Here is a 7281-nt window from a genome sequence, read left to right as displayed (position 1 = left end):
AGTGCAAATCCCTTGGAGGATTTATTTTTCTATAATGAATATTAAAGACAAATAAAAATCAGAAAATAAAACTATTCCCTTTAACTCCACTTCTCACTTCAGTATACCTTTAAGCTTGTAGATCTTAGATTCACAGAAAAGACACCTAGGAGAAATTTGGAATGAATGAACACATGAACTGGAAAGAAGGAAGGAAGGAAAGAAAGAAGGAAGGAAGGAAGGAAGGAAAAATGGGAGGGAGTAATGGAGGGAGGGAGGAAGAAAGGAAGGGAGGGAGGGAGGGAAGAAGGAGGGAAGGGTTGGTTGACTTTGTATAATTCAGTCATGTTATTCAATCTGAAGCTAAATAGTCTGCATAAAATGAGGTGGGGGAGGAAAGTATTGGGGGCTGTGAAGGTGAATGGCAATAGACCTAGAAAAGAAGTAATGGTAGTGAAAGCTGAGGGAGACAGAAGAGAACAGAAGTTTATTTCCCCCTTTTCTGTCCCTTTCCTACTTACCATTGTAACAGTCCACAAGACATGCCTCAAAATTAGTATATATTCACATACCTCCCTGAGCACACATACCCATAAGCATAATATAAAAGCTTGGCATTTGCCATTGTAAATGTTCATAATTGTTAGCATTAATTCTAATCTTAATAATTTACTTTAGGTCAGGGAAATGGGTTTTTAACTTTAAGGTCAAGTTGTCTTAGCTCAAGGAAAAAATAAGTTTTCCTAAATCTCATTTATTTTTTGAACTACACATAATCTTAATTCCTCATTTTTGTCCCACATCCCCTTGTTTGATGCCAAGTAAACTTGCAGTGATAGCAGCCAATTCTGGACATTCTTTTGCCTACTGCCAGTGGCTGAGCTGAAAACTGGTTTCACCAGTCTGATTACTTAGTGAAAGATGAACAATGACATGATACATTTCTGGTCAATTAGTCATGACTGGGCCCATTTTGAGTGTTAGCTTTCAATCTCTCCAGCATTTTGAAACTGGAATTGGGAATATTAGTCTCTTAGTGCTCTTTCCTGATTGCCTATCAGTGAGAAGATACTGGATTCTCAATGGCTAGGGAAGGGTTGTAATTAAGGCAAAAGAATCTTAGAGACCCTGGTAATCTAGAGAGACTACTAAAAGTTGAAAATTTAGTCTGCTTGATATATATATTTCTTTGGAACAAGTACCTTTGAGTTAATTGTAATAATTGTTCTCTTTAAATGACAATTGTTGTACTCTTACATAAGGGATAGAATAAGGAAGTACTAACCCACATAATCTGAAAATAATGGGAAAAAGATGTCTAGAAATACATAGATACAGAACTAATGAGTTGTCAAGTGGGTTCCCAAAGGTAGTGTATGGAAGGCATCATACCTGATACATAAAGAGACTATATGATGATTGTTGGCTGTGTAAACAAATTATCACATGCATGTTAATCCTAAAGCAAGGACACTAATACTTCCCAATACAGTGTTCCTATTTGTTTATACTTCTTTACACCTTTAGTTCATTCTTTTCTTTCCTTTCTAATGCCTTTCCCTCCTACACTCTCACATAATACTTTCATTTTCATCTTTCACTTGTTCTTCCCTACGTGTTGACCAGATTGTTGCCCAATCTGCATCACAGACAATATAGTCATATAATCCTATAAAATGCGTATTTCTAACTCTTGAACTGATTTGTTTTCCTGAAACTAGTCACAAATATTTAGGTTCCAACTGCAAGACAACCTCAATGTAGCCAGTTGCATATCCTCTGGGCTCCCATATTGCAATTATCTGTGTTCAAGTCTATCTCATTTAAAAAGTTGTAAACTCCTTGAAATAAGGCACTGTGCTTTATTGGTATTTTTCTCCCCAGTGTTTTGTGCTGTGCTGAACTCTTATTTAACACTGAATGAGAAACACTGAATTAAAAAGTGAATGGGAAATTTCCAGTGGTGAGAGGAGAGATAGGAATGGGATATAACATTCTTCTACATACAAATAAACGTTCATTAAATGTTCAGGCAGAGCTGGAACAAACAACTGTAATGAATTTTAACCGTTCTAATTGTCCCAATGTGTCTAGACCAATGCCTAAACTTTAAAAAAGAAAAATAGCCACATTCAGAGAATCCACACACTGTACAAAAAACTGGTATTTGTCTAGTATAACAGGATGACCTAAGTTAAAGAAAACTCCTCTGACTCCATCAACACTGCAAATGAGACTTTCCTGCATTTATGATGAGGAAGCCCATTTATTTTATCATTATTTGTTTTATTACTAATAACAGGCTCTTTGCGCCTACACACAGGGATGACAATAGCAAAGGAAGCAATCACTGGGAAAAATACAGACTATACATAATACTGCCATCTTTACCATACATTAAGGGTAATTGCCCTTAAAATCAAGTCTTTGTTCCAGCGTTCCAGGAAGAAGAGCAGATTTATCAAATAGTTTCTACTTTGCAATGAAAGGCAATCACTAGAAATTTGGTTAGACCACTTAAACTTATTTAATAGTCAAAAATGTTAAAGTCCTTTGGAGATTTTCTAGTTAATAGAATTAACCTGTAGTATAATTAGACATGTCTGAATTAAAGTCCTCTTTCAATGATAATACCTGCAGTAGAAGTAGTCTCCAGGGATAAAAAGATTAGTATTCACATTAGTGGTAAATTTGCTATCAGAACCACATTTATTCTTTTGGTCGTTCATCCCTGAAGGATTCTACAGCTGGGTAGATTTACCAGGTTTGCTCTTTCTCATCAACTCTTTTGCCTATTTTTATTCCAAGGAATATTGCCTTCTATCATGATTTCCTCATCTGAATTTCAATGACAAAATGATCCACCTTGTTTTTTTCCTGCCTCTATTCAGAAATATGGGGATGGTACAAGCAAACACAACACAATCTCTCCAACGAGCTTGAAAATTAGCAAGGACGTTTTTAAGAAATCTCTCAAATCACTGTAGCCAAATGCATGCTGGAGTTTCTGAAGATGACCTAAATACCTATGCCTGCACTTCATCTCTTTTAGGCAATCTTCCCAAATTAATAACAAGAGTGTGGATGACTCCAGGATACCCAGTAATGTTTCAAGATCACCATGTTTATGAAGAACTAATAGCTAAGGTGTACTCATTTATCTGTTTCTAATATTAACAAAAATGCAAATATATGTACATATATTTTTCATGTCTTTTTTAGTAAGTTTTATATTAACTATTAGGTTTCCCAGAAAAAAGTTATGTCTTCACTTCTTCAAAATTCCTTTCTGTATTGTTGCACTCTACAGGATGAGTACCTTATCAGTGGATGATACTGAATCTCTTTTATTTGCCATTGTAGGTAACATAAGCCATATATTTTCTTCTTTGGAAGACTTTCAAACCCACGTGCCTGCACCTCTTTGGCCTCAGAGAGCCCTACATGACTTACATTTTTGGTTTTATTTAGTGCAATAACACAGACTGTGAGTTAGAGTTTAAAATTTGAGGTTTACATTGTGCTACAAAATAGTTGTGTTATTTATCAGCTACTCTCTGAACTCCTTTGTGTCTTCCTGGTCATCCAGGACATAAGTATACATAAGTTCTATGCATTGTAAACAAACAAACAAACAAGCACTGCACATTACCTAAAGCTCCGTGGAGTGGAAAATGATAGCGTTATCTACTCTCCCTTTTAAGAATCTTTGTGGCCAATTTAGATGTGATATAACCCTTAACCCTCTTCTAGACTTCTGGGTTTCTTTGTTTATACAACTTCACTGTTCTATTTTTTAAATTTTTTTATTAACATATAACGTATTATTTGTTTCAGGGGTACAGGTCTGTGATTCATCAGTCTTACACAATTCATAGCGCACACCATAGCACATACCCTCCCCAATGTCCATCACCCAGCCACCCCATCCCTCCCACGCCCCACCACTCCAGCAACCCTCAGTTTGTTTCCTGAGATTTAGAGTCTCTTATGGTTTGTCTCCCTCTCTGGTTTCACCTTGTTTCATTTTTCCCTCCCTTCCCCTGTGATCCTCTGTCTTGTTCTCACTGTTCTATTTTGTGTCGTGTTTACATCCTATTTAGATTTATGTTATATTCTACAGCAAATTTGTAATTCCACACAGTAATTTCGTTATACATATTTTGTACCTTCAATATGATTAATTTATTTGAGCTTTACAATTTTTGTGGTGAGGATCAAGTAAAATAAATCACATGAAAATGTTGTAAACCATAATGGGTTGTACAACTGCAAAGTAGCCCAACGTGTGTTGAATACATGTTGGCTATATAAAGGGAATTTGCTTTTCCTCTTTCAAAAGTAGCTACATAAAATTAAAGATAATTAATACATATTCAAATTCAGAATGTACTAGAGGTTGTATGTTATCTGATTTAATCCTCACAAGATGATTAAGTATCTCCATTTCCTAATGAAGTAAATGAATTTCAAGAAATTAAAGGGGCGCCTGGGTGGCTCAGTCATTAAGTGTCTGCCTTCAGCTCAGGCCATGGTCCCAGGGTCCTGGGATCGAGTCCCGCATCATGCTCCCTGCTCGGCAGGAAGCCTGCTTCTCCCTCTCCTACTCCCCCTGCTTGTGTTTCCTCTCTCACTGTGTCTCTCTCTGTCAAATAAATAAATAAAATCTTAAAAAAAAAAAGAAATTAAGTAAATGTTCAAGTGTGCAGTACAGGTTTTTGTACTTTATTCACTCACATACCTTCTGAGGTTAACATTCATACTCTTTCTTCTGTCATGAATTACCTGTTAGGATTACTGTGTAACTAAACTGATACAGGGCAGGCAAATTTTCTACTTTTTAATATTAAGCACTATATAAAATAAATTACTTTCTCTGAAACCAAAGGAAGTCTAAACAATATTGTGTTCTCCTATTTTAACCAGGGTACATGAGTTTACATAGAGGACTGTAACATTATTCAGTCAACCTCAAGTCAGATAGTCCCTTAAGACTTAGTTTCTGTTCTAATCATTTACATGGTATTATTGGAAAGTTTCCTGGATCCCATCTATAGAAACATGTCTCCAGCTTATAGACAAATGATTAAAATTTCATAATGATGGAATTGTGTCTCCGTTACCATATCTAGCATAGAACTTGGCACATAGATAGTATTCAGTAAGAGAATACTCATTAAATGAGCAAATGAGGGAACTATGGGAGAGAATAAAGACAGCAGTGTGTTGTAGGGAGTGGATTATGACCAGTAGTTGGGTGACTTGGCTAGAAGTTCTGGATCATTTACCAACGACCAGAATGACTTCCAAAAGTCATCTAATTTGTGAGCTTCTGGGTTTTTTTTTTCTTTTTTTTTCATTTTCAAAGTCTTATTATATCTCTAATATCCCTTCTAGCACAAACATTTTCAAATTCTCTGGATTGTTCAAGAAGGTACCAATGTCCTTTATTCTTTCAATCACAAAATTTAACCTGATATTAATACATGATGAACTTCACAATCTCTGATGAATAGCATAGCCCATTGGCTATCCCCTAGTTTCCAAGTTCTAATACAATCTGGGACATCCTCCTTGACCTCCTTTTTTGGTGAGACCATTGCATATCTTTTGCTCTTTGAGTTTTTTCCCACCATCCGTCTCACCTGACTTTAGTCTGTGATACTACTAATGAAGCCCAATTTAATGTTTTAAACATGAACAGAAATAAAGCCTAAGGGAAATGTAGATGGATGATGAGTGCGTTAGAATACTTTAGTAGGTGACCCCTCCTGAATCACAGTATCTTAAAAGAAACAAAAATAGTGTAAAGAACTGTGAATAGCCTTGGATTTTATCCTTTTTGTGAGCTAACAAAGTAGCCTACAACAGTTTCACAGATGCTGGCACTGGACACAAGATCCCTGGGTTGGAGACAAGAGATTTTACTACTCAAAGCACAGCAGGCAGCATGAGTTACTTGTTCGTATCAGTTCCCCTTTCTCTGCAGGTCCCAAGAAGTGATGGCGAGTGTCTCAGGTGTATGCAGCATACACAATGGGCCTAGGCCACAACTGAGGAAAACCAAGCTAAAAAAAAAAAAAAAAATACAGGTCGCTTAAAACAAACCTGTTCAATCTTTGCCCCAGAAGGAGACATTATCTTTATTTTCCTGGTCAGGAAACAAATCTCCCTTCTGCCCTAAAGGGAGATGCTACCTATATTATCCAGGGGTGTTTGCTATACAAAAGGATAGTCTAGGACAAAAATAATCACAAGGCCATGGAGAATTATTCCCCGATAATACATTTCTTACTTAAACTACATGTCTATCTTGGATTCCTCAAGATTATCTGTTTAGTGTAGTCACTCAGAGGCTCAGACTGACAGAGGTTCCTTCTAGACATTTGCTTTTTAGAGTATCATTTTGAAGGAAAAGCTCAGCAAATTTTGACACTCTAAACTTCTACTCAGAAGGGACACATGCTGCTTCAACCTACATTTTTTTTTATTCGTAAAAGCAAGTGACTGATTCACAAATACTTTTCAATTATTTACCCAAGAAGTGGATAGCCAGGAATGATAGGTAATCAACACTAATAACAGAAACAGCTGAATTCCAAACAGAATGAACCACCATATCTAAATTATGCTAACAAGTTATTTTTTGCTTGAAGAAGGTCTCAAAAAGCCATAATAATCTGCCATCAGGTTCTATGAAATTGGGCAATTTAAAAAAAAATATTTGTACATATTTAAACCTGCAAGAAAAATCTGATACATTAGATGAAAAATTAACAGTACCTCTTTAGGCACCCTGTGTGGGCTAATAATGTGCTGGGTGCTGAGGGTCAAATAGTGGGTAAGATGATACCTGCCTTCAGATAACTAACATTTTAGTGTGAGGGACAGAAAATAAACAAGCAAATAAACAAAATAATTATAGTTTATGGCAAGTACTAAGAAAAAAAGAAAATAGAGTATCATGGATTGAGAAGGCTGAGATCATCAGATAATCCCCATACAAATTTTGGTGGGTGGAGGTTCCTCAAAGGGTTCTAAATGGAAAACATCAAATAATAAACTCCTGAATTGTAATAGGGCTAGATGTGTTACTTATCCATGACCTCAAAAGTTCAAAAAACTTGGGCAACTTATCCAGAGAAACAATTAATTAATAGGAATAAATATAAAAATCTTTGCTCTTTGGTATAACCACCCATGCCCAGAGTTGGACTGATAAGGCTTAATAGTAGAACATGTGAACATGACTTTGGGATTTCAATTGACTTTGAGATCAATATGTTTTAAAATAGTGTGTCA

This window comes from Neomonachus schauinslandi, chromosome 1 (assembly GCF_002201575.2).
Source record: "Neomonachus schauinslandi chromosome 1, ASM220157v2, whole genome shotgun sequence".
Classification (NCBI taxonomy): domain Eukaryota; kingdom Metazoa; phylum Chordata; class Mammalia; order Carnivora; family Phocidae; genus Neomonachus; species Neomonachus schauinslandi.
The sequence above is the reverse complement of the archived record's forward strand: the minus strand, read 5'-3'. Positions refer to the sequence as shown.